General features: G+C 40.2%; 3 long non-coding RNA genes across 3 annotated transcripts; 1 reads left to right on the plus strand and 2 right to left on the minus strand.

The window, feature by feature from the left end:
- The first annotated feature begins 4711 nt into the window (after nucleotides 1-4711).
- Nucleotides 4712-9362, plus strand: LOC127490716 (uncharacterized). The gene is made up of 3 exons (XR_007919068.2): nucleotides 4712-5336; nucleotides 5450-5712; nucleotides 8302-9362. It is a non-coding gene; the product is annotated as an uncharacterized lncRNA (long non-coding RNA).
- A 1945-nt stretch (nucleotides 9363-11307) lies between these two features.
- Nucleotides 11308-14344, minus strand: LOC103348028 (uncharacterized). The gene is made up of 2 exons (XR_007919074.2): nucleotides 14167-14344; nucleotides 11308-13786 (listed from the first exon to the last, which is right to left on the minus strand). It is a non-coding gene; the product is annotated as an uncharacterized lncRNA (long non-coding RNA).
- A 574-nt stretch (nucleotides 14345-14918) lies between these two features.
- Nucleotides 14919-23170, minus strand: LOC138850073 (uncharacterized). The gene is made up of 3 exons (XR_011389475.1): nucleotides 22784-23170; nucleotides 15555-15677; nucleotides 14919-14959 (listed from the first exon to the last, which is right to left on the minus strand). It is a non-coding gene; the product is annotated as an uncharacterized lncRNA (long non-coding RNA).
- Between the last annotated feature and the right edge of the window lie 259 nt (nucleotides 23171-23429).

The following is a 23429-nucleotide window of genomic DNA, read 5'->3' on the forward strand; positions in this document are numbered from 1 at the left end:
AGCCTGCCTAATTCTCCAGCGGTGGTGAGGAAGAGTCACTGCAACAATGGTGACAGTGTCTCCAGGAAATGGGAATTTTTCATCTCCATTGTTATCTATGGGACCACTGTTGTATAAGTGGTTCATTTTAACTGGGACATCACTACACCAGGTATGATTGTAGAAGGCGCAGTACAATGTAGTGCTGTACTTCCAAACAGGAAAGTGTTTTTATCAGGGATAAATGAGGCTACCATAGCTGGAGGCAAAATGCTAAGGGACTTCTGGATGTCAGAGTCCTGCTTTGCTACACCTCCTGTGGGCCCATTCGTGATAGTTTTAGGAAATTCGGGTGTGGTTCTAAACAGTGGTTGGCTTCCAGGGAGACCTGCATTGGGTCTTGGCTCACAGGCTTGTTCCCATAAATAAATAAATAAATAAATAAATAGTAGATGGAATTTTCCCATGGATTCTGTTTCTTCAGCAGCCCAACCCTAATTCTTTTCACCTAAGGGATTAAAGCTTAGCTGTATGGTGACTTTTCCCAGCCTTTGCCTGGGCCCTGAGAGTGCCCTCTTGATTGTGTGAACTTGAATCTGGGGGCCCTACGGACCTGAAGTGCAATCCATGTCACTCTAGATGGAGCATCCTCATATTTAGAAATTGTATACAACAGGAGGATACAATGAATTGCCAAATTTTATTTTCTTTTAGAATGAGTTATAATTATAGAGGAAATGATACATTGATCATTCCTATGCAGTTTTTCAAAATGTATTTTGGGAACGATTCTGAAAGCCCAGCTCCAGAATATTTTAAGAAATCACACCTCTGTGGAAATGAGTGTCTCATCTCCCACAATAACTCCTCAGAGGGTATGCCTCATTGAGATGTATGAGTTTCAGCAGTTTATTGAAAAACTCATGTCCTATAGTAATACCATACAATTGCAATTTTCAGAAATACCCAGTTAACCCAGTTATCCAAGTTTGGGAATATGTAAAGTAGTGTTGATGTCGAGTTATTTCCCTCTGCCTTCTCATCTATTTATTGTCCCAAGTGAGCACTGGAAGCACATAACTAATACAATTCTGTTTAATTTTGCCCTTGACCCACACAGAACCAGGTGTAATTTGAACCAGGAATAATTTGAAGGGATTATTTGCTTTTAGGAAAATCCCAACAATAAGCTTATTCTTTCATTTTTATGTTCATCAGCCTTTAAAAATCATTCTCTAAACCTAAGTGTAAGTTCTAGCTTTTAAGATTCTTTTTTGGAAAATAACAAATAATTCAAATAACATGCTAGCTTTATTTCTTTTTAAAATATTTATTTATTTATTTGAAAGATATAATAACAGAGGAGACACACACACACACATACACACACATAGTGAGGGGGCAGAAAGGAGGCGAGAGAGAGACAGAGAGACAGAGACAAAAAGTTCTTCCATCATTTGGTTTACTCCCTAATGGCCACAACAGCCAAATCTAGGCCTGGACAAAACCAGGAGCATCGGACTCTATTTGGCTCTCCCCCATGGGTGGCAAGGATCCAAGCACTTGGACCATCTTCTGCTGCCTTCCCAAGTGCATTAGCAGGAAGCTGGATCAAAAGTGGAGTAGCCAGCACTCAACTGGCACTCTGATGTGGAATACTGGTGTTGCAAGTGGCAGCTTAATCTGCTGTGTCACAATGCCAGCCCCCAGATTTCTTTCTACGTCATGTAAAATTGAATGAGAAGCCACTTCAATGCATGCTACATTAAAATAAAAATGTATTATTTTATACTATAGATACAAATGATATTCTATATTAGGCCATACTATGTGAGGATACTTGACAAAGTTCAGGGAAAGTGAAATTAAAAGACAAAATTATTTTGGTGGAGAAATTTTGAAATCCACCATTTCACAGTATGCATTTCCATGAACTTTTTGAAGAGCCATATCTTATCTTAATGATTGGTATGTTATGCTGTATTAATGAAGAATCACCAAAAATATATCCTGTGTCAAATAAAATTAAAATGAAATGAAATGAAAGAAATGAAATGGTGGGAACTGCTAAGAAAGGACTGAAACATAACCATATCAGGGAGCCGCATGTGGGGTTTGGGTTGTACATCCTCAGTCTAGTGTGTTAGCTCCAAGCCTGAGTTTCCACAGTAAAATTCACAGGATGTTGAGGCCTAAACCTATACCTCTCATAGATCTTTCTCTTTTCTCCTTTCAAGACACAAGCACATTTCTATGGCAGAGCCCATCTGGGTTGAGAGGCCGAATGCCAAGCAATGTTTCCCCCATAAAGGGCAGCCTGACTGGTGGCATTCTTCCCACGGCACTACCAACTCGTGCACAGTGGCCTACAGTTCTGTCTGAGGGCCCAGTGGAGGTGGGCGTGTGGCAGGAGGGGTGCTGGAAGGAAGCCCTATGTGACAGAGCACACTGATTAAAAAGGGGACAATGCTGATGGCCTCCCTAAAAACTGCAGTTCTCCGCCCCTGCCTCTGGGAGTCCCTTTGCTTGGAATGTGCTTTCCATTCCCCAAGCCCTTCCCTGTCAGATGCCTGCTCCATCTGCAAGCTCAGATTAAACAGTGTTTATGGTCATTAAACAGCCTTCCCTGACACCCCGGGCATATGGTCCCTTAGCACTCTGGGCAGATGTCGCACAGGTTTTTTTCTTTTTTTTATTGATTCCCTCCTGTGTTGCTTATCTTTGACATTAGACAGTGAGCTCCATGAAGAGAGGGGCCGTGAGCTCCTTCTGTCCATAGTTCCTGGGACATAGCTGAGAATTAATAATAAATATTCTTTGAAGAAATAAACTATAGAAGGAGCATGTGTTTAGCCTCGTATTTAGGACACTCATCTCCCACATAAGAGTTCCTGGATTTGATTACCGTCTCTGGCTACTAACTCCAGCTTCCTGCTAACGCATACTCTGAGAGGCAGCAGTGATGGCTCAAATAGTTAGGCTCCTGGCACCCATATGGAGGATCTAGATGGAGTTCCCAGCTCCTGGTTTTGCCCTTGGCCTAACCCCAGCTCAACAGCTGTTGCGGGTGCTTGGAGAAATGAATTAGAGAACGGGAGCTCACCGTGATCTCTCTCTGTCTATCTGCCACTCAAATTTTAAAAACCCAAAATATAAAAATAAACCATGAAATTCTTCAAGGCAAAATCTGTCTTATTCACTGTTTTATCATTAGAATCCAATTTAGGCAACTAATGAGTGTGCAAGGAATGATAGGGTTAAAATTTCACCATTTTACCACCAACACAGCTCAGGTTGAGTATTCCTATTTCAAAAGTTTTAAATCCAAAGTGCTATAAAATCTGAAACTTTTGGAGTTCCAACCTGATCCCACAAGTGGGAAATTGCAATCCTGACCTCATTTAATGGATTGCAGTCAAAGTGCAGGCACACCAAAAATATAGCATAAATTGACCTTCAGTGTATGTGTATAAGGAGTATATGAAATATACATGAATTTTATCTGAAAAAATATGAAACACCTTTGGTCCCAAGTGTTTTGGATAATGGAACTCCACCCATAATAATTGATTCAGGTAAGCATCATCAATGGATGCTAAAAGTTGTGGGTACATGTTTGATGAGGAACAGAGATTTAAACATAAACCTCAAAGAATCCCCCCCCCCAAATTACTATTAATTTGAAAAGGATAAGCCATAACTTATAGTAGAGAAATCTGATAGATGCCAGTGTGACAAATGGACACAAATTAACATCACCAGTGTTGGGACAAACTCACAACATGTTACTCCTGGAGAAAAGCAAGAAAAAGGAGAGAGTATCACTTGGTGCTGTCAGTAACTGATGAGTCAAAATGTAAGTAGAAAATGGGAGGAGCAGAAAGACTTTTACTTGGTTCTCATGTCAACTCCTAAAAAACAGCAACCCTCTGATGTAGGAAGGGCTCACCCCACATTGTAATTGAGGAAGTAGATTTAGTAAACTTAAGTGACTTTGCCAACAATTAGTGTTGAAAGGTGTCAGAGCTGAACCTTCACCCAGGACTTCTAGCTCCAAGCCAAATCTTCCCTGTATTCCCTACCCCCTCCTCCAAAGTCTTTAACATATAAGAAAGGCAAGTGTGGAGTAGCTCCACCAATAGAGGGGAAGTCTAGTGGTGAGCACACAGGAAGGGAGGCTATAGACTGAAGTTCCAGTCCTGCCTCGGCCACCATCTCACGTTAGACCTGGAGAGAGGGATCATGGCATCTGTAGTTCATTGTCTGTAATTGGTGGAAGTTGGAATACTTAGAGAGAAATAGCTCTCTAAGCATTGTGCTACTTCTGTTATTCTAGAAAATAGATCTTTCTGTTTAGACTTTTTTTTCTTTTTTTAAAAAAAGATTTATTTATTTATTTGAAAGTCAAAGTTACAAAAAGAGAGGAGAAGAAGAGAGAGAAAGGTCTACCATCCAATGGTTCACTCCCCAATCGGCCGCAATGGCCAGAGCTGCGCCGATCCGAAGCCAGGAGCCAGGAGCTTCCTCCAGGTGTCCCAAGCAGGTGCAGGGGCCCAAGGACTTGGACCATCTTCTACTGCTTTCCCAGGCCATAGCAGAGAGCTGGATCGGAAGTGGAGCAGCCAGGTCTCAAACCGGCACCCATATGGGATGTCGGCGCTTCAGGCCAAGGTGTTAACCCGCTGCACCACAGCGCCGGCCCCTGTTTAGACTTTTGTTTAATAGACTTGGCAACTATCCATTTGCAGAATGAGCTAGAAATTTGCTATGAATATTTTCAAAAAAGCAATTTCCTTCAGAATCAGATGGTTCGGTGAAAGGCCAATATCTTTAATTTGATTCAGGAACAAAAAAGGAGAAATCATACCCCATTAGGAAACCCCTCCCAAGTATAATAGAAAATACAACACTGAATGCCCCACCCCCACTTCCATACCAGGTCAAACTTTATCATTTATTCATTCTTTAAAGCATTGCTTTGAACTATAATTTCCACACCTGCATCAAAAATCCTTATTATATAAAAATTACATAGAGCTTAGAAACCTAAGTCTTTATTGGCTGAAATACACAACAAAATGACACTGTCTGATCCTAAAGAGAAAAGAGAGCTTTTGTTTAAACATCTTCATCCTATGGACATTCAAAGAACACCAGCCGCATGTAAGGTATTATGACCTAGGATGTCAACGTGATTTCATAAGGTTTATGAGTCAAGGAGAGATGGAAGGCAGGAACCCTTCAGGCAAACACACAAGGGGTTGGGAATATGAAGCTTATACAAGAACCCCTAGCCATTCAGTCCCCTTGCCTGTCAGAGTGTGTGAATATCAGCAGAATGCAACATCATGGGAAAGGTAGCCAAGGGTTAGGGGATTTGAACTCTGACTTGGAGCCATGTGAGTTCTGTGTGAAGAATTCTTTAGCAGAAGTTCCATGTTTTAATTTTTTGTTTGTTTGTTTCTTTAAGGCATGTTGGCTGAAGAAGCATTGGAAAATTTGTAGTGTTCCCTCTCAAGGGAGATAAGATGGTTGGAAGAGAATGGGAGCCCAGGTCGTGGCACCAGAAGCGTCAGTCTCTGAATGGATACTGAACATTCAGAACATCCTTCAGAACATTCTCCTTCTCTCAGATCTTGGATACCTGTTCCAGGCCCTTGATTCCCATTCCTTGAAAGCCCTGAATCACAGCCCATCACTAGGCTAATCAGGAGGAGCTGATGCTAACCTACGGTGAGCTACTTGACACCTGTAAATAGCTGATGTTCGCAGAGTAGTTCTTGTCTGAGTTCACGCTGCATTCTATGGTCAGTTCTAGAAGCCTCCAAAGGTGGTCAATACATCACTAGCCAAGATCATTTTCTGGTGCATGGTGGTCCCATCCTGGAGATATGTCAGGATTGAAGCACCATTGGAGACCCCCTGAACAGCATGCTGGATACTTCTTTGAATTGACACAATGTGAAACTCTCATACTCTTATACCTGTAGCAGTTTCTGCTGTGTTCCTGCAGGAAATCTAGGCTAGAGAGAGAGAGAAAGAAAAAAAGGGACAAATAGCCTAAGGGAATGTAATTGACAATATGAAAAATGATCCCCCCTTGGCTGTAAGCATCTGTAAGGCTGTAAGAAGGTCATGGGACTTTTCTACATACTTTCTTTAGTAAGGATTTCCCATCAGAGTGTATAATGAGGAAACACACAAAGACATGTGGCAATGCTAGTTAAAGTGTGTTTGTGAACAGGTGCTGGTCTACAAACAGATTGCCACCAGCTCACCAAGAGATACGTAAAGAAATAACCAGTAAGTGGTTAGGAGCTTTGATAGCTATGTGACATTCAAGAATAGCATCACTGGAGTTTCTCACTGAACAGAACAGAGATTAAAAAAATACTGGTCTGTAGCATATTGGAAATGAAAGCAACAATGACACACACACACAAGAAAAAAACGGATCCTCACCACAGCTAGTTGGAACAGCAGTGCTGTAGACAACATGAGGGAAAATGGATTTCAGTGTTTTTTTTTTTCTCAACAGACTTCTAAGGCTCATATTGTACCAGTTCTGAATTAAGCACTTTACATGTACTATCTGTTTAACCCCCATGAAAACCCTATGGAGTAAGTACTTTATTGTCACATTCAATCTACAGATGTGAAAAATTGGGGCTCAGAAAGGATCAAAATTTGTTCATGATCATAGGTTTAATACATGGAAAAGCCAAGATTCATTGATTGCCTGACTCCAGAGCTCAGACACTCAACCTTTACCTGCAGTGCCTTTGTGCCTCCTTATTTATTGGGAAGAAAGACCGAAGGCATTGCCTCTTTTCCAGCTTACGAATGGTTGGCACATGGTAGGTGCTCGTATAGAGCTGATGATACTGCAAGACATACTCGCTTCTACTCCAACCAGATTCTGAGGAAGAAGGGGACGTGCCATGTTATTGATGGCAAATGTGGCCAAGTGAATTGCTTGGCTAATAGACTGTGGGCAGCCCGGGCAATGCATCTGCTTTGGCAGGAACAGCATCACATGCATCTGCTTGCTTTTCTTTTAAAGATTTATTTGTTAACTTGAAAGAATTTACAGAGAGAAAGGGAGAAATAGAGAAAGAGATCTTCCATCTGCTGATTCATTCTCCAAATGGCCACAATGGCCAGGGCTAGGCCAGGATGAAGCTTGGAGCCCGGAACCAGTTTCCCATGTGAGTAGTAAGGGCTCAAACATCTGGGCCATCCTCCACTGCTTTTCCAGACCATTAGCAGGGAGCTGGATTGTAAGTGGAGCAGGACAGGAAGTGGTACCCATCTGTGATACGGGCATCGCAGGCTATGGCTTTACCCGCTATGCCACAATGCTGGCTTGTGCAATTGCTGATGTCATGGTAAGATCCACAGGTATTCGATGATCTAAGGAAGATGCAATACAAATGGAGCAGACCTGGACACATTTTGCAGTTGAAGATCAAGTTCAGCAAAGCCAACTTGGATCAGATAATACCTACCTAACCAGTAGATGTGTGAATAACTACTATTTGTTTCACTGAAGCCTTGTAGTTGTTTATTTAGCAGACTAGTATAATGTTCAATAAATATTTGTCAAATAATGAATCTAGTGCCACAGGAGCACATATGAAAAGAGATATCTGACTCAATAGAAAGAAGAAAAGTCCCTGCAAGAAACTCTTCTTGAGTTAATTATTTGTGCAAGATCTCCTTGAATGCATTCCCAATGCTTAGTGTAGCGCCCAGCATCTATCAGGCAATTAAGATCCACTGGATGGGCCAGCGCCGTGGCTCAATAGGCTAATCCTCCGCCTTGCGGCGCCGGCACACCGGGTTCTAGTCCCGGTTGGGGCGCCGGATTCTGTCCTGGTTGCCCCTCTTCCAGGCCAGCTCTCTGCTGTGGCCAGGGAGTGCAGTGGAGGATGGCCCAGGTGCTTGGGCCCTGCACCCCATGGGAGACCAGGAAAAGCACCTGGCTCCTGGCTCCTGCCATCGGATCAGCGTGGTGCGCCGGCCGCAGCGCGCCGGCCGCGGCGGCCATTGGAGGGTGAACCAACGGCAAAAGGAAGACCTTTCTCTCTGTCTCTCTCTCTCACTGTCCACTCTGCCTGTCAAAAAAAAAAAAAAAAAAAAAAAAAGTCCACTGGATGAATGAATGCTCCCCAAATTAGTTTCATGTAATGTTATGTATCCAAGCTAGGAATTATTTTTCATCTAAAGAATGAGGGTTATTTATGAATACTAAAACTAACAACTTCAAAGCATTTGTATCCCTCAAATTTCTAACAATTCAATTTCTCTTTTTGGAAATAGCCACAGCCATCTCTGTCTATGGACACCCCTTGATCTCACGTAAAGCTGATGATGAAAGTGCAGTCCATTCCTCTATCAAAACATGAATATTTACTCTGTACCTGCCTGTCTCGTTTGCTGCCAGAGCTCAAAGCAGAAGTGAGGAAATGCCGAAAGAGAGACAATTTGCCTAAGGTTGCCAATACAAAAGCAAGCCAGAGGTGCTGGCAAGCTACCAAGGAAGGCTGCTCTCAAGAGCGTCTGGCTGGAATTTTGCAGATGCAAGAGCTTTAAATAAACACCTAAACTCTTGCACGCTTACTGAGACTGAACCTCTGAATCTGTCACACACCAGGAGCTCTAACGGAGGAGAATAAAAAAGACTAAGAGAACTCACAAATAAAAATTATGTTTAGCTGTAAATGCCCCCTTTGCTCCTAGTGGCTTCCTGCAGGAGGATAGACAGTATTTTGAATAGATCAATCAAAACCATCAGCAAATATAGATGACATCCAAAACAAAATAAATAGCATGTGATGTCCCTTAATGGACACATATCTAACAACAAAATGCAGTAGATTTGTGTGTTGCAGCATGTCTTGGAATATAAATGTGCTTTCTAAGGAATGTATTTCTATTTGGTTTCCATGAATATTTGATGTACACATATTCCTGTATTTTTAATTTGTCTGCTGCATAAGCAGATGGCTTACAGTGTAAAAACATGGAACTTATTAAAACATCTGAATCCCAGGCCATTTGGTTTATCTTGAATACCAAATTGAGTATTGGGATGATTTAAATTAAAGTGCATAATTCTTGCCACCTTGATTAGATGCTTAATTTCTGCACTCAGATTAACTAATGAAATAAAAAATCATGGATGGGTTCAGAAATAAGGCATGATAGGGCCTTTTAAAAATAATTTATTCTTTGGGGTAGAAGAAGTAAAAAGAAAGGAAAAAAAAACCTTTAGGCCAAGCCTTTCCACTCTAGTTATTCCTGTAACACACATTATAAAGGAATCTTGTTTTCCTCTATATTATTAAGCATGTTCTTATTTTATTGTGTAGTGAAACAAGTTATTCTACCAGTTTCAAAAATCTCTGATGTGTACAAATTTCGTTAGGCATCTTCTGTTTTTTCAAAATATTATTTACATATGTATTAATCTCATATATATTTTTTTCATTTGTATTTTTTCAACTTTTATTTAATAAATAGAAATTTCCAAAGTACAACTTTTGGATTATAGCGGCTTTCCTCCCCAATCTCCCTCCCACCTGCAACCATCCCATCTCCCACTCCCTCTCCCATCCCATTCTTCATCAAGATTCATTTTCAATTATCTTTATATACAGAAGATCAACTTAGTATATACTAAGTAAAGATTTCAACAGTTTGCACCCACACAGAAACACAAAGTATAGAATACTGTTTGAGTAGTAGTTTTACCGTTAATTCGTATAGTATAACACAGGAAGGACAGAGGTTCTACTTGGGGAGTAGGTGCACAGTGACTCCCGTTGTTGATTGAACAATTGACACTCTTATTTATGACGGCAGTAATCACCCGAGGCTCTTGTCATGAGCTGCCAAGGCTATGGAAGCCTCTTGAGTTCACCAACTCCTATCTTATTTAGACAAGGCCATATCCAGGCTTTCCATGCATTAGGCATCTTCTTTTGTCTGTAGTAATCTATTCTCTCTTCCACCTCTTTAATCAACTCATTTCTTCTAGTGGCTTGCCATTTCTTTCACAAAGATATTGGTGAGTTAGCTATTCTACTGTATTCAGTGAGTTTTCAGACAGGACAGGAGGAATAAGCATGTCTCTCAGGAAGGTATGATGGGTTTGCATTGTTGCATGTTGTTGGCTCCTGTTGCAATTCAGGGACCGTCCCAGGTCCTATCTCAGGCAACTTGGTTCCTCTTGTGGCTGATCCCTTGGGTCCCAGATACAGTTCCCTGTTATGTGTAGAATCCCTTACATGAAAAGCTTTGGAGCCCATTTGTTCTACCCTGCTTTTATTTTTCTATAATCACATTTAGTCTCCTCTACCTGCTGATGAGTTACATAAAGATTTGTGTGTTCAACTCCAACTCTCAACTGAATTGCATTTGCACTCTCTACTTGCTACCCTACTTGCATAACTTTAAGAAAATGAAATAGGGGCCAGTGCTGTGGCTCACTTGGTTAATCCTCTGCTTGCAGCGCCGGCATCCCATATGGGTGCCAGGTTCTAGTCCCGGTTGCTCGTCTTCCAGTCCAGCTCTCTGCTGTGACCCGGGAGCACAGTGGAGGATGGCCCAAGTGTTTGGGCCCCTGCACCTGCATGGGAGACTAGGAGGAAGCACCTGGCTCCTGGCTTTGGATCGGCGCAGCGCTGGCCGTGGCAGCCATTTGGGAAGTGAACCAATGGAAGGAAGACCTTTCTCTCTGTCTCTCTCTCTCTCTCTGTCTATAACTCTACCTGAAAAAAAAAAAAGAAAAAAAAAAAGAAAATGTAATAAATCACAACACCACAAATTCTTAATTTAATCCCCTAACCAATACACCAATCCCTAGGTCTTCTCGATATTTATAACAGGCACTGCCATTGCCCCTTGCCATTCAAACCAACTCTTAGGAGTTATCTGCTCCTTTCTTTTGATTATCTCCAACTCAAATCACTTGGGTTACCTACAAATTATATCTCACTTCTCTTCATTTCCATAGCTTTCCCTTATCTAAGACACTAAAGTCTGTCACCAAAAGTTTTGTGCCAGCACGGTGGTGTTTCTCAAAGTGTGGTCCCTGGACCAGCAGCAGCAGTAACACCTGGGCAATAGCTAGATACACAAATTCTGAAACTGTGAATCAGGAACTGGAGGTGGGGCCCTGTGACCTGTGTTTTAACAGGTCCCCTTGGTGCAGTTTAGAAGACTGTTCTTCAACTTCATTTTGTCTTAGTGTTAAACCCTCGGAGTGAGGATGCTAACACGTCGAGAGGCACACCCCAGAGACTCAGACTCTAGACCAGCTGATGCAAGAGCAAGAGGATTTATTCGGCGTCTGCGCAAATGGGCCTCCTGAACTCGGGAGTCTGGAGAGCGCCCCCAGTACAAGCCACACGGTTTATATACCCACAGTGACCAATCAAAAGCACTATAGAGTCCATGCATACAGCAGTCCAATCCACGAGCTGATCATGTGAAGGGCATGCGTCTTCTATCCAATCAGCTATGAGATCACACGGGAGGCATGCACCTCGTTGCCATTTTGTTGTTTACTTCTTTAGTAGTTCCTTTCCCTGCCAGCGCCATCTTGTTCAACCTGAGGGGGGGACAACTTCTCGCTCCCTTTGTTCCCCTTGTGGGAGAGCGGCATCCCGCTTCCCACACCGTTATTTGAGTATTAGGAGGCATACAAACTGGGTTAGGTCTTAGCACAGCCAGGCACAAGTGTCGCAGCTAGCTAAGCACAGGGTCCCTTATTTTATAGCTGCACCTAATTTTAGCTTTGGGGGAAAAAGTTTAGGGCTGTAATTTTAAACTTTAATTTTTATTTGGGGCAAAGGTGACTTCTTGTTTTTAATGGTATTGGCTTAGGTCACTCCATCTTGGTTTGATTTTTAAGGTTCTTCATTAGCTTATGCTATTTTGCAAATAAAATTGTTCCAAGGGCCACAACTTATGCTTTTAACTTTTTTTTAAACCATTGCACATTATGTCCCTTTCTATATCTCTAATCATATTTCCATGTCCACAGTTCCCCTCTTCCCTTTGCCTTTACAAACTCATGCCTGCTTCTGGCCTCACATGGTTCTTTTTTCCTGAAATTCTCTTCACCAGACACTCCTGTTTCTTGTCCCTTACCATTCAGCTTTCAGCTGAAATGTTAATTCTGCTAAGAACCTCTCCTGTTCTCCATGTCTGCACACCAACCATTTTGTACTATATAGCTCTTATTTTGTCCTTGGCTTTTATCGTTTGTTAAAATTATATTATTTGTTGGTTTACTTGGTTATTTAAGCTTCAGTAGAGGAGTCACCTTATCCAGCTCATTCATTACTCTCTTGACTGTGCCTACAAGCTGCCGACACAGACCTCTTTGTTGAATGAATGAAGATCTGAGCCCTGGTCCTATCTGCAGCTTAACTTGTGTGACTTTGAGTTAGTAATCTCTCTTGAACTTACTTCCTCATTTCCCATCTATTTCTGTCATTTGCACAAACATTAAATTCTACTTCTGCCTCATGTTTCTACAGTCATTAAAATGTTTTAGCTGTTTCATTTGTGCTAAAAGAATGTTATAAAGGTATTTTTAAAAGCAGGAATAAGGGGCTGGCGCTGTTGGGTAGTGGGCTAAGCCTCTGCCTGCAGTGCGGGCATCCCATTTGGGTGCTGGTTTGTGTCCCAGGTGCCCTTCTTCTGATCCAGCTCTCTGCTATGGCCTGGGGAAGCAATAGAAAATGGGAGACCCTGAAGAAGCTGCTGGTTCCTGGCTTTGGATCAGCCCAGCTCCTGTCATTGTTGCTATCTGGGGAGTGAACTAGCAGATGGAAGACCTCTCTCTCTGTCTCATCCTGTCTGTAACTCTGCCTCTCAAATAAATTAAATAAATAAATAAAAACTTTAAAAATAATAAAAATAAGTAATAAAATGAGAAAGTTGAGAATAAGGGAGAGAGGAAGGAATAGAGAAAAGAAAGAAGAGTAGAACTACTTATAACCCCAGAAACTATAAATAATCACTGCCAAAATTTTTGTATGAGCAAATTTAGTCTTTTCACTGTGAAAATTTCCTTTTCCCACTCTTAGCATTAGGTTGCTCTAACTTTTTAGGAAATTCTTTACTTCACTTATTGTTTATAATCACCGTCCCATATTTTATGAGTGAATGTTTTTATTTGAAAGTAGTCGAAGTTACTCTAGTTGAAACTGGCAGAAAATAAATTTATACAAAGGATATTGAATAACTCAGTCTCACCCAGGGGGCATGAGAATCAGAAAATTGGAGATGCTCTGCCAAAAATAGCACCCAAAATGATCCCGCAGGATGGGAAACTGTGCATACTGCAATTGCCACTCACACAACCCATCATCAGAATGGATTTTCTTTTTTGCATCACTAACTTTCAATTCCATACATGACTGATAAGGCCTGCGTTATGTGCACAACTTTAGCTGCAAGCAACTTCTTGCATTTTCCACTTTTGTGGTTGAAGCCAAGTTGAGACCTGTAAGATAAGGAATTCTGCCAATATGATTTCCCATAGATATTAGATGGCCCTAAAGACAAATTGCCACTACAACTCTTAAAGACAGACAGGCAGAAACAATGTAATAATAGTGCAATAAATAATACAATTAACTCTCCTACAGCAGAAAATGTGGTCACTACTTCCCCAAAAGTGAGCCATCCATATCCTTGTTAGTTACTGCAGCCATCGTGAGTCAGAAGATCAAAATTATGTCCATTGTTTCTTTTGTTCTGTCATTATTCTGTCTTTCTGTTCTGTAACCTGTGAAAGAAACGGTACAGTTAACAATGAACACTATGAATAGAAGACTACTTAAAAATGTTCATGAAAATGGAATTAAAGGGTAAGTTTATTTTGTTGCAAAATTATTTTGAAACCCCTGCATAGTTTTTTCATAATACACATTTCCATGAACCTTTTAAAGAATTCTCATACACATGAATTTCATTGTTTTGCATGAAAATAAACATCTTTTAATTTCATTTCCCACAAACATTTTGATGTACCCTCATACAGAAAAACATCCACATGCATGTACACACACACACACACACACAGAGAACAGCAAATGACAATGGTTAAAAATAAATATATGCATGGAAATATGAGGGAGGACATGCAAATACAGATGTAGTTCTCACCTCTCCCACTATCCAGTCCTTCTGCCTTCAGCTAGTATTTCATGGGGAGATGAAAGCTTTGTCTTTAAGTCTTTAAGCTTTGTCTTTGTGTTTCCTTGGCAGCACTTCTGTACAGGCTTCTAATAGTCTCTTATGTACCAGTAGACACCAAGAATATACCTCTCTCATCTATAAGCATCACCTTCAAATGAAAAAAAAATCATCTTCTAAATTATTCGTTTAAAATATATTTTTTTTATATTTTAGGCAAGTTGCCTTTCTGGCATGCCACCTGTACTGATATTGGCTAGAATTCCTTTCATAATTAAAGCATTAATGTACAACATTTTTTTGCTTTACAAAGAAATAAGGTGTACACAAAGACTATCATTTTTTAGAGAGTAGGAGGAAAATACAAATTTAGTAGATGAGAATGATCTTTTTTAAAAGACAGAGTTCTCGAACACCATAAATTAGGTATTTATAATTACAGAGATATGAAGACTTCTTCAGTCTTTCTTATTCTCTTGAGGGAGCTTACTTCATAAATTATTTGGTGAGCTTATAGATCTTGCTAATTGTATTAGTAGCTACCACAATTAGAATTAAAGTAGAGTTCTCTTACATATCATATTAGGAATTACTGATGTTAAACTAATGTAAGAAGTGGAGATTTGCTGTAATATATTTGGTTTAATTGGTATTAAAAACATCTATACAATTTTTAGTATGTAATCTTTTATGCCTGTGACTCCTAGAGAGTCTAATTAGAAATTACCTTTTTTCCTGAACTTCACCTAGGATATAGCAACCCCTAAAAGAAAGTTATAAAAAAGAGATTATGTAATCATATAAATGTCATCATCACACAAAACGTCCAAGTTGAAAAACAGAAAAAAAGTTCTTTACTACTCACTTCACAGAAGCCTTGTACAAGAACACACTGCTCCCTTTTATTTAAATTTTATTGAGGTATGTAATATATATGGTAAGGTACACAAGTCTCACTTGGTAAAATTCAATACCTGTGAATGCTGTAAATAATATCTTCCCCCAGCGCAAATGACAGACTGTCTCCAGCATCCTGGATGGCCTCTTTATGTCCCTTCCAGCCAAAATCCTTCTACCCAGAGCTATTCCCTACCAGATATGACTAATCTATATTCAATACCAGACACAACTAATCAATAATGTGGTAGGGAAGCTATTCCCAAAAAGATTCATATAATACTGATATGACCAGCTTCCTTTACTCAACACTATGTAAAATTCACCCTTTGCTGTTACATATAGCATCATTCAATTTTCATTTCTATAAATAAAGGAATACAGTAAAAGCTTGGTGAAAGTTAAGAGAAGAATATAGATAGTTATAAATTTTGCTAGTTAAGTGTTAGGTCTATGTGTACCTTTAACTCCTGGATTCCCAAATAAAAGTCGTTGATATTATTTTCTTTCTGTTCCCAACTCTGACATACCAGACGGCCATGTCGTGAGCTTCCTTCAGACTCCAAGCCAGAAAGGACTGCTGGCTGGTGGTGTGAGAGTAGGGAAGAAGAAAAGTTACTAGTGCAGGGCTCATCTATGGTGTTAATATAATTAAGCAGTTTACAGAGTAGTTATTAAATAGATCTTTTGAATATTTTATAAAATCGAAAGGAGCAATCATTATTTATGCTGAAAATATGGTAACAAGTTAGAGTCTTTTTATTTTAAAGATTTATTTATTTATTTGAAAGTCAGAGTTATACAGAGAGAGAAAGAGAGACAGAGAGAGAGAGAGGTCTTCCATCCGCTGGTTCACTCTCAACTGGCTTCAACAGCCAGAGCTGCATTGATCTGAAGCCAGGAACTTCTTCTGGGTCTCCCAAGCAGGTACGGGGGCCCAAGGTCTTAGGCCATCCTCTACTGTTTTCCCAGGCCATGGCAGAGAGCTGGATCAGAAGCAGAACAGCTGGGACTCAAACCTGAGCCCCTGTGGGATGCCGGTATTGCAGGCAGTGGTTTTAACCGCTACACCACAATCCTGGCCCCACAGGTTTGAGTCTTAAACTGTGTGGAGAGTGGTGGGAAATTAAAAATGAGAAGGATTTAATATATACAAAAACTTGGAATAATATGGGTGGAGATTATGTTGGTTACTTGTCAGAGGGCTCTGGAAAAAATGGGAAGTAAGTATATCCCATAAGCATATGAAAATATTCTACTACATATAACAATAAAATAAACAGATATCACCACAGGAATCAAGAGAAATTGTAACATTTGAATTTGCAGAGGTAAAAGGTCAAGATTGCTGCTATTCATTTAGGGGGATGAACTCTTTAAAATGAGGTTGGACACAAATCAGTACTCTGTTTCTTAACAGTTTGTCAGCAGGAATCCAAAACTTAAATGTCTTTACATGCCAGCTCAGTAATTTCATGTCCAGGAATTTACTTTAAGAAAATAGAAATGAAATCAATTACATGTGAAAAGTTTATTACAACATTTTTTAAAAGATTTATTTATTTATTTGGAAGGCAGAGCTACAGAGAAGGGATGAGACAGAGAGTGATCTTCTATCCACAGGTTAACTCCCCAAATGGCCGCAATGGCCAGAGCTGAGCCGATCTAAAGCCCGGAGCCAGGGGCTTCTTCCAAGTCTTCCCAGGGGCTCAACCACTTGGGTCATCTTCTACTGCTTTCCTAGGCCACAGCAGAGAGCTGGATTGGAAGCAGAAACCACTCAAACCGGCACCCATATAGGATGCTCACATCTCAGACAGAGGCTTCACCTATTGCACTACACCATTATTTGTAACAGTAGATAGTAAAGAAATCTAAATCTCCAGTAGTCAAAAATAGTGTTATGAATATCACATAACCATAAAATGTCATAAATTGTTTTAAAATGATTGTGCCTTAGAACTTTTATTTATTTAATAGAGAGACAGATAGATACAGACAGACTGACACAGACAGTGAGCTCCCATTGCTCTTTCAATTCCAAGGGCTGGGCCAGTGGCAGGAACACAATCCAAGTCTGCCCACATGGGTAGCAGGGACTCAACCACTTGAGCAATCATCGCTGCTTCCCTGGGTGAGCATGGGTCAGAAACCAGAGTCAGGACCCGGAGACAGAAATCAAACTCAGGCACGCCAATCTGAGATCTGGGCATCTTAACCACCAGGCTAAGCACCCACTCCTAACATTTATTTTTAAAAAGAATGCTTAATGGCATGAAAAATGCCTTTGAAATAATGAGAGACGAAATATACTCATGACTGAGTAGCGGATGTCACATTTGCCCTTCATAATGCTGTGAATAACTCAGCTTCTAGTGACTTTGATTTTCTGAGAGCATTATGCTCGTCTCCTGCATTGATGACACTGTACAGAGTGATAAACAGAAAGTAGAAAGTACCCTGGGTGCCACAGAAAAAAACCCAGAGGTTCCAAAAAGTGTGAAGTAAACCTTACAAAAATAGGTCAGCTTTGTGTACTTGCTGTGAAGTATTAAGCAGCCTAACCATCTGGGTAAGCCAGGTCATCAGTCTTAGCATAAAGGTCGAGATCCTGAGTCTTGTATCTCTTCCAGCTGGATGTGAGGGTAGCATAACATTCTTGAGCTACTGCTCCAATGATGACTCGGAAATCTGCCTGTTCTGAGCGAGAGGTCTCTGCTCCAGGTCTGCTCCACCACTCAGGCCATACAGCCCGGAACACTCAACACTGCTAGAGAATCTGTTGTGTGGCAGTCCTGATTTCAAGCCTTGTAGCGCTGATCCTCAGAGCCCTGCAGCAGAGAACGGCCTGAGCAGCAAGGAGTTGGAACAGCAGCTTCCATGCGGCAAGGAGCTCTAGGACACATGGAAGACGCTGATGGCATGATTGAGGCTGTCAAGTGACATCCTGGGCTGCTAGCATCGATCACAAAGCAGAGTAGGCTCAGGGCAATCCCTTGTTGCTGTAGAAATGGTGCCGCAGGGTTGCTTCCAGAGCAGGGTGAGGGAGCACAAGACAGGCTCCTGGGTATGCCAGCTCCTTTAGCTCATTCTTGGGGCCTGAGGGAGGCTGGCTTAATACACTTGTGTGAGCTGAATGGACTGCTGCTGCACCGGAGCCTGTTTTGACAAATGGCCCCATCCATGTGTCCCCCGTCCATAATGACAGATCACCTCTTTTAATAAGAACTCTATACACAGACTTGCTCAACAATAGGAGTGTAGAGTGATCTCGCAAGCATTTTATGCTTCATAGGAAAATGACATCATTTTGTATCTGCAGGACTAATCTTACATTAGCCATATTTTTGTTTGGTATATTCAGATTATTTAGCTATAATTAATAAATGAAATGTATGATTCTGTTAGTAAACTATCACTAGAAATCTCAACTCAATTTTTAATAAACTGTTAATACTTTCTATGTTCACATATTGGTAGAAATGGAATGCAAGCTATGTTTATTCTTGATATTTTACTATATTTCTTAGATAAAATTTTATATGGGTTGTTATAGACATATATTTAGACATGATTTATCTATGCATATTTATAGCTATTTATCTATCATCTATAATCTATCTATAATCCTACTTGTTTTCTTATGCATCTTAGCTCTTTTAGGGGAGAATTTGGGGGACACATTAGCGTTTGTCTTCAATCAGAGATGTTCTGACTTTAGAAACTCCTGAGGTTTGGATGCCAGTTTGTTTACATTCAGTAACAGCAGGAATAAAATAGATTTGTGACTGGATTCTTTAGAACCAGGGACTGTTCTAAACATATCTAATTTGAATTTTTCATTTACACAGCTGGTTTTATTTGCTGTAAGGTATTATTGCAAAAATGGATAGAAGAAGCACATGTGTTATACTAAGCTCAAGGCTCATTTAAACATTTTATCTTCCAAATCCTGAACTACAATTGACCCCTTCAAAGTTAAGTTTTATTCTTACTTCTGGAATTATTAAAATTCCTGTTTTTATAAAGGAAGTCATGGGAAAAACTCATTGAGAATAAAATCTGTCTTCCAAAGCCTGCTAAACAATTCCAAGTGGAGCTAAAATAGTTGTTTTAATTTCATTAAATAACTAAAAATGTATGAGTTAATTACACAGAGCAATTCTATATTTTCTAGTACTGACATCGTTTATAAAAGCCATTTATAAGGGAAACTGTTTGGTTCAGTGTTTAAGACACTCACATCCCATATCACAGTGCCTAGGTTTGAGTCCTTGCTCTGTTCGGATCTAGCTTCCTGCTAATGCACGCCCTGGGAGGTAGCACATGAAAGCTCAAGTACTTGAGTCCTTGCCACTTATGCTGAGAGATGTGGACTGAATTCAGATCTGGCTCAAATCTGGCTGTTTTGGGCATTTCAAGAGTGAACCAGTGGAAGGAAGATCTCTCTCTCTCTCTCCCTGCCTCCACCCTGTGCCTTTCAAATAAATACATTATAAAATAATAATTCATGCTTTGTGCTAATTCTTTATTATTGAAGCTCTGAATTCAACAAAATTGAGGCACAAAGCTTGTCTTTTTTTCCCTGTCTCCTTGTATCAAGAGATTTATCTTTGAATACTTAGCTTTATATGTCGGTGATGACTTTTCTTTTTATAAAATCTATTATGAAGCTACTGTAGAAAGAAAGGCAGCGAGGGAACCATTAAAAATATATAGCGTTAAGATTAAAAACCCCTGCACAGTGGGATATTCTGAGGGAATAAATCACCTCATTATGTATCACATTTTTGAGCCTAGTTTTAGTTTAGAAAGATGAGGTACATTATTTGTAAAAAATATTACTTTCCCTCAAAGATGCAGCTAACTACCTAAAGAAACTACATCAAACAATGCTTTCAGCAAATCTTAGGAGTGGACACTGATTTGCATCAACAATAAAAGCCATAAAGGATTTTATCTTGCAACAAATTACTCTCTTAACTTGTTTATTTATTCCTCTTGGGAAGATGGGGTAAGAGGAGTTAAGAAGGAAAAGGAGGATTTGTGTCAAGGTAATGGCAGGAGAGCAGAAGGATGAAGTTGGAAGAGCCTGGGGCACAAACCAGGAAGGCTGTGCACTTTGGTCTGGCAGGACCTCATGGCTCAGGAGCCCAGGGACAGAGGACATGGTCAAAGCAAGAGACTCCTGGATGCAGACAATGAAGGACTTTGCTTTGTAGGTGATGGGGAGCTAATGAAAGATTTTTTTTTTTTAAATGGGTCTTTGGAATGAACAGTGAGTGGTTTAGGATTATTCTGGTACATGTTTATTTGTTCTTTTACTCAACAAGTATTTGTTGAACACCTCCAATATTCAGATGCATCTTAAATACGGGTGACGCAATGAGATCTTGGTATCGTGTTTCCCTTGGTGTGACTGAGAGCATATGATGAACTGGAGGAGTGAGATAATGAAGGAAGCTAGGAGACATTTTCAGGATAGAAGAAGAAATCTAAGCAAAGTTAGTGGCAGTGAGAATGGAAATGGATCAGTGGAGCCTGGTTTGAGATACAAGCTACAAAAAAACTGACAGAAGTTGACAAATTTTTTTATATGGAAGAAGAAGGGAAGTTTAAAAAAAGGCCTCAATAATTTGCCTGAAAATTGAAGTAACATTAACAGAAATTTTGCAATCACAGATTAATGTGCCAGAGCTAAATTAATTTGTTAGTTAAGTTTTTTAACCAGTGAATGTGGAGCAGGTTTGAATAGCAGTAGCCTCATTAACAGTGTTCCCAGGACAGAAGAACAAACACTCTCTCCATTCCTTCATATGGAGTCTCATGAAATTGCTAATCATTTGGCTTGAGTTATAACTTTACAATATTTGATTTATCAGTTTTACATGTGAATGCAAGTTTCACTCAGACCCCTTCATTAGATTGGAAAACCTTGCAACAGCTAAGAAGGCTTGATTTTATTTTCTCTTCCTTCTACCTGTAATAACAGATATATAGGAGGTATGCACCCGTAAGAGATGCATAATCAGTCAACTTTAACATTGGTTTTTATATGTCAATATTAATAAGATCATAAGGTAAAGTGATTTATAAGTAATGAGGTATTCATGTTACAGAATTATTTAAGAAAAAGATGCAGTTTAACATGAAACATCAAATACTGCAATTGAGATAGATAGGTATGTTTATCCAGATTGGATGATTACACAATGTATACACGTATCAAAACATCAGATGGTAGCTCAAAATTAAAACACTGAAATGTGAAATGTAAAAATAAATAAACACAGCCATTATTTGTAGTTGGCAGACTCCATTACTACCCTCAATTTAGAAAACCTAATAAGAGGACATGATTTTAATGACACATTCAAGCCATCTGGTTAACCAGGCCTGCACTTTCAAGAATATACTCATGTGGAGGCTGGCATTGTGGTGCAGTTGCTTAGGATGCTGCCTGCAATGCTGGCATCCCATACCAGTGCCACTGGGAAAGCAGTGACCTGGGAAAGCAGTGGGGGATGACACAAGTACTTGGGCCTCTACCACCCACATGGGAAACCCAGAAGAAGCTCCTGGCTCCTGGCTTTGGCCTGGCCCAGCCCTGGTCATTGTGGCCATTTGGAGAGTGAACCAGTGAAGAGAAGATGGGTCTCCCTTTCTCTCTCTGTAACTCTGCCTTTCAAATAATAATTTTTTAAGAAGGTACCCATGTGAAAACTACATAGAAAATTCTGAAAGATCTTATTGTCCCTTGTAATTTAAGTGATAGCTACAGCTCTTGTCTGCAGCAGTCACAAGAACCTGGACAAACTTGGGACCTCCTCACAGCCTTCCTTAGATTTTACTGTGGCGTAGTGGGTAAAGCTGCCGCCTGCAGTGCTGGCATCCCATGTGGGCACAAGTTTGAGTCCCAGCTGCTCTACTTCCAGACCAGCTCTCTGCTATGGCCTGGGAAAGCAGTAGAAGATGGCCCAAGTCCTTGGGCCCCTGCACCCGCGTGGGACACCTGGAAGAAGCTCCTGGCTCCTGGCTTCAGATTGGCACAGCTCCAGCCATTGCAGCCAATCAGGGTGTGAATCAGCGTATGGAAGACCTCTCTCTCTCTCTCTCTGCCTCTCCTTATCTCTATGTGTAACTCTGACTTTCAAATAAATAAGTAAATCTTCACATAAAATAAAATTAAGAGGATATTGCAAGGTTCTTATGTAAGAACACAGTAAAAACATGTGAATAATTTGGACATACACTACAATTGAATCTTTACCTTCTCTTGCAAAAATATTTTCAGTGTTAGAACTAAAAACTATTTCAGTAGCCTTTAGGAAACATCGTTATCTAACTTACTGCCTAGTTATTATTTAAGAAGTACAATCTTCAGGAGGGGAAAATTTTTTCAGATAGTGTATTCTCCAAAATCATTTTTTCTTACAAGTGTATGATCTCTGAAATAGATAGGTGATAGAGAATGGATAGGTGGATGGATAGACAGACAGAGAGAGACACATTCACATGAAGATGCACGGCTGAGAACATTTCTGTTCCTTCTGTCTTTGCCCATTCCCTGTGAGATTTAAAAGCATAGGTGTTGTCAACTTCTTTCTATGTCCTCTTAATAAATGTCTAATGTGTTCAATTTTTAAATTTTTAAATTTCCATCCCATCCCACAAATCATATGCCACCTACCCGAATGAAGAGAATTTTCCACTGAAGAATCCGTGGATGTCCTCATGAAAGCCTAGGCTAGCCTTGGGTGCCAGTTGCTGTCCTCTCTTCCTCCTATAACTTTCCCAGGAAGAGTCACTGCATTACGCATTGTTTTGATGAAAACCTCCCAGAAGGAGCATCTCCAATGCAGCACATATGGAGGCACTTGGCAACAGCCTGTACTGAGAGCTGCTGTCAGTAAATCAGGCTCCTTCCATTGTGAAGTCCGTTTATGTGGCTGAGGGAAAAATAGCGCTGAATCATTCATCATCGAGCATATTTTTTCAGCTTGGAAAGCAACAGAATGTAACTCAGAAGAAAATTAATCTGAAGCTACCTCTGCAAATTAAACAAGGTTTCTGAGTCTGGAGATTTGATTTAAGGTTTCAGTTTTGCATAGATTTATGCTCATGTTTGCGGATAAATAGTAAGAAGCAGCACAAAATTCACCTTCCTGTTATCACTGAAGGGCTCGATTGGATTAAGACAGTTGGGAAAAAATTGTGAACCTATGAATCTTCGGATGAAATGATAATGATAAAATGTTTAGCTTGGCATTTTTTCTTTGATTTTCACAATGTGAAAAGAAAATTATACATACTTTCAGTAATGAGTTTGAGTTCCA

The sequence above is a fragment of the Oryctolagus cuniculus genome, chromosome 6, assembly GCF_964237555.1.
Source record: "Oryctolagus cuniculus chromosome 6, mOryCun1.1, whole genome shotgun sequence".
NCBI classification, from domain to species: Eukaryota; Metazoa; Chordata; class Mammalia; order Lagomorpha; family Leporidae; genus Oryctolagus; species Oryctolagus cuniculus.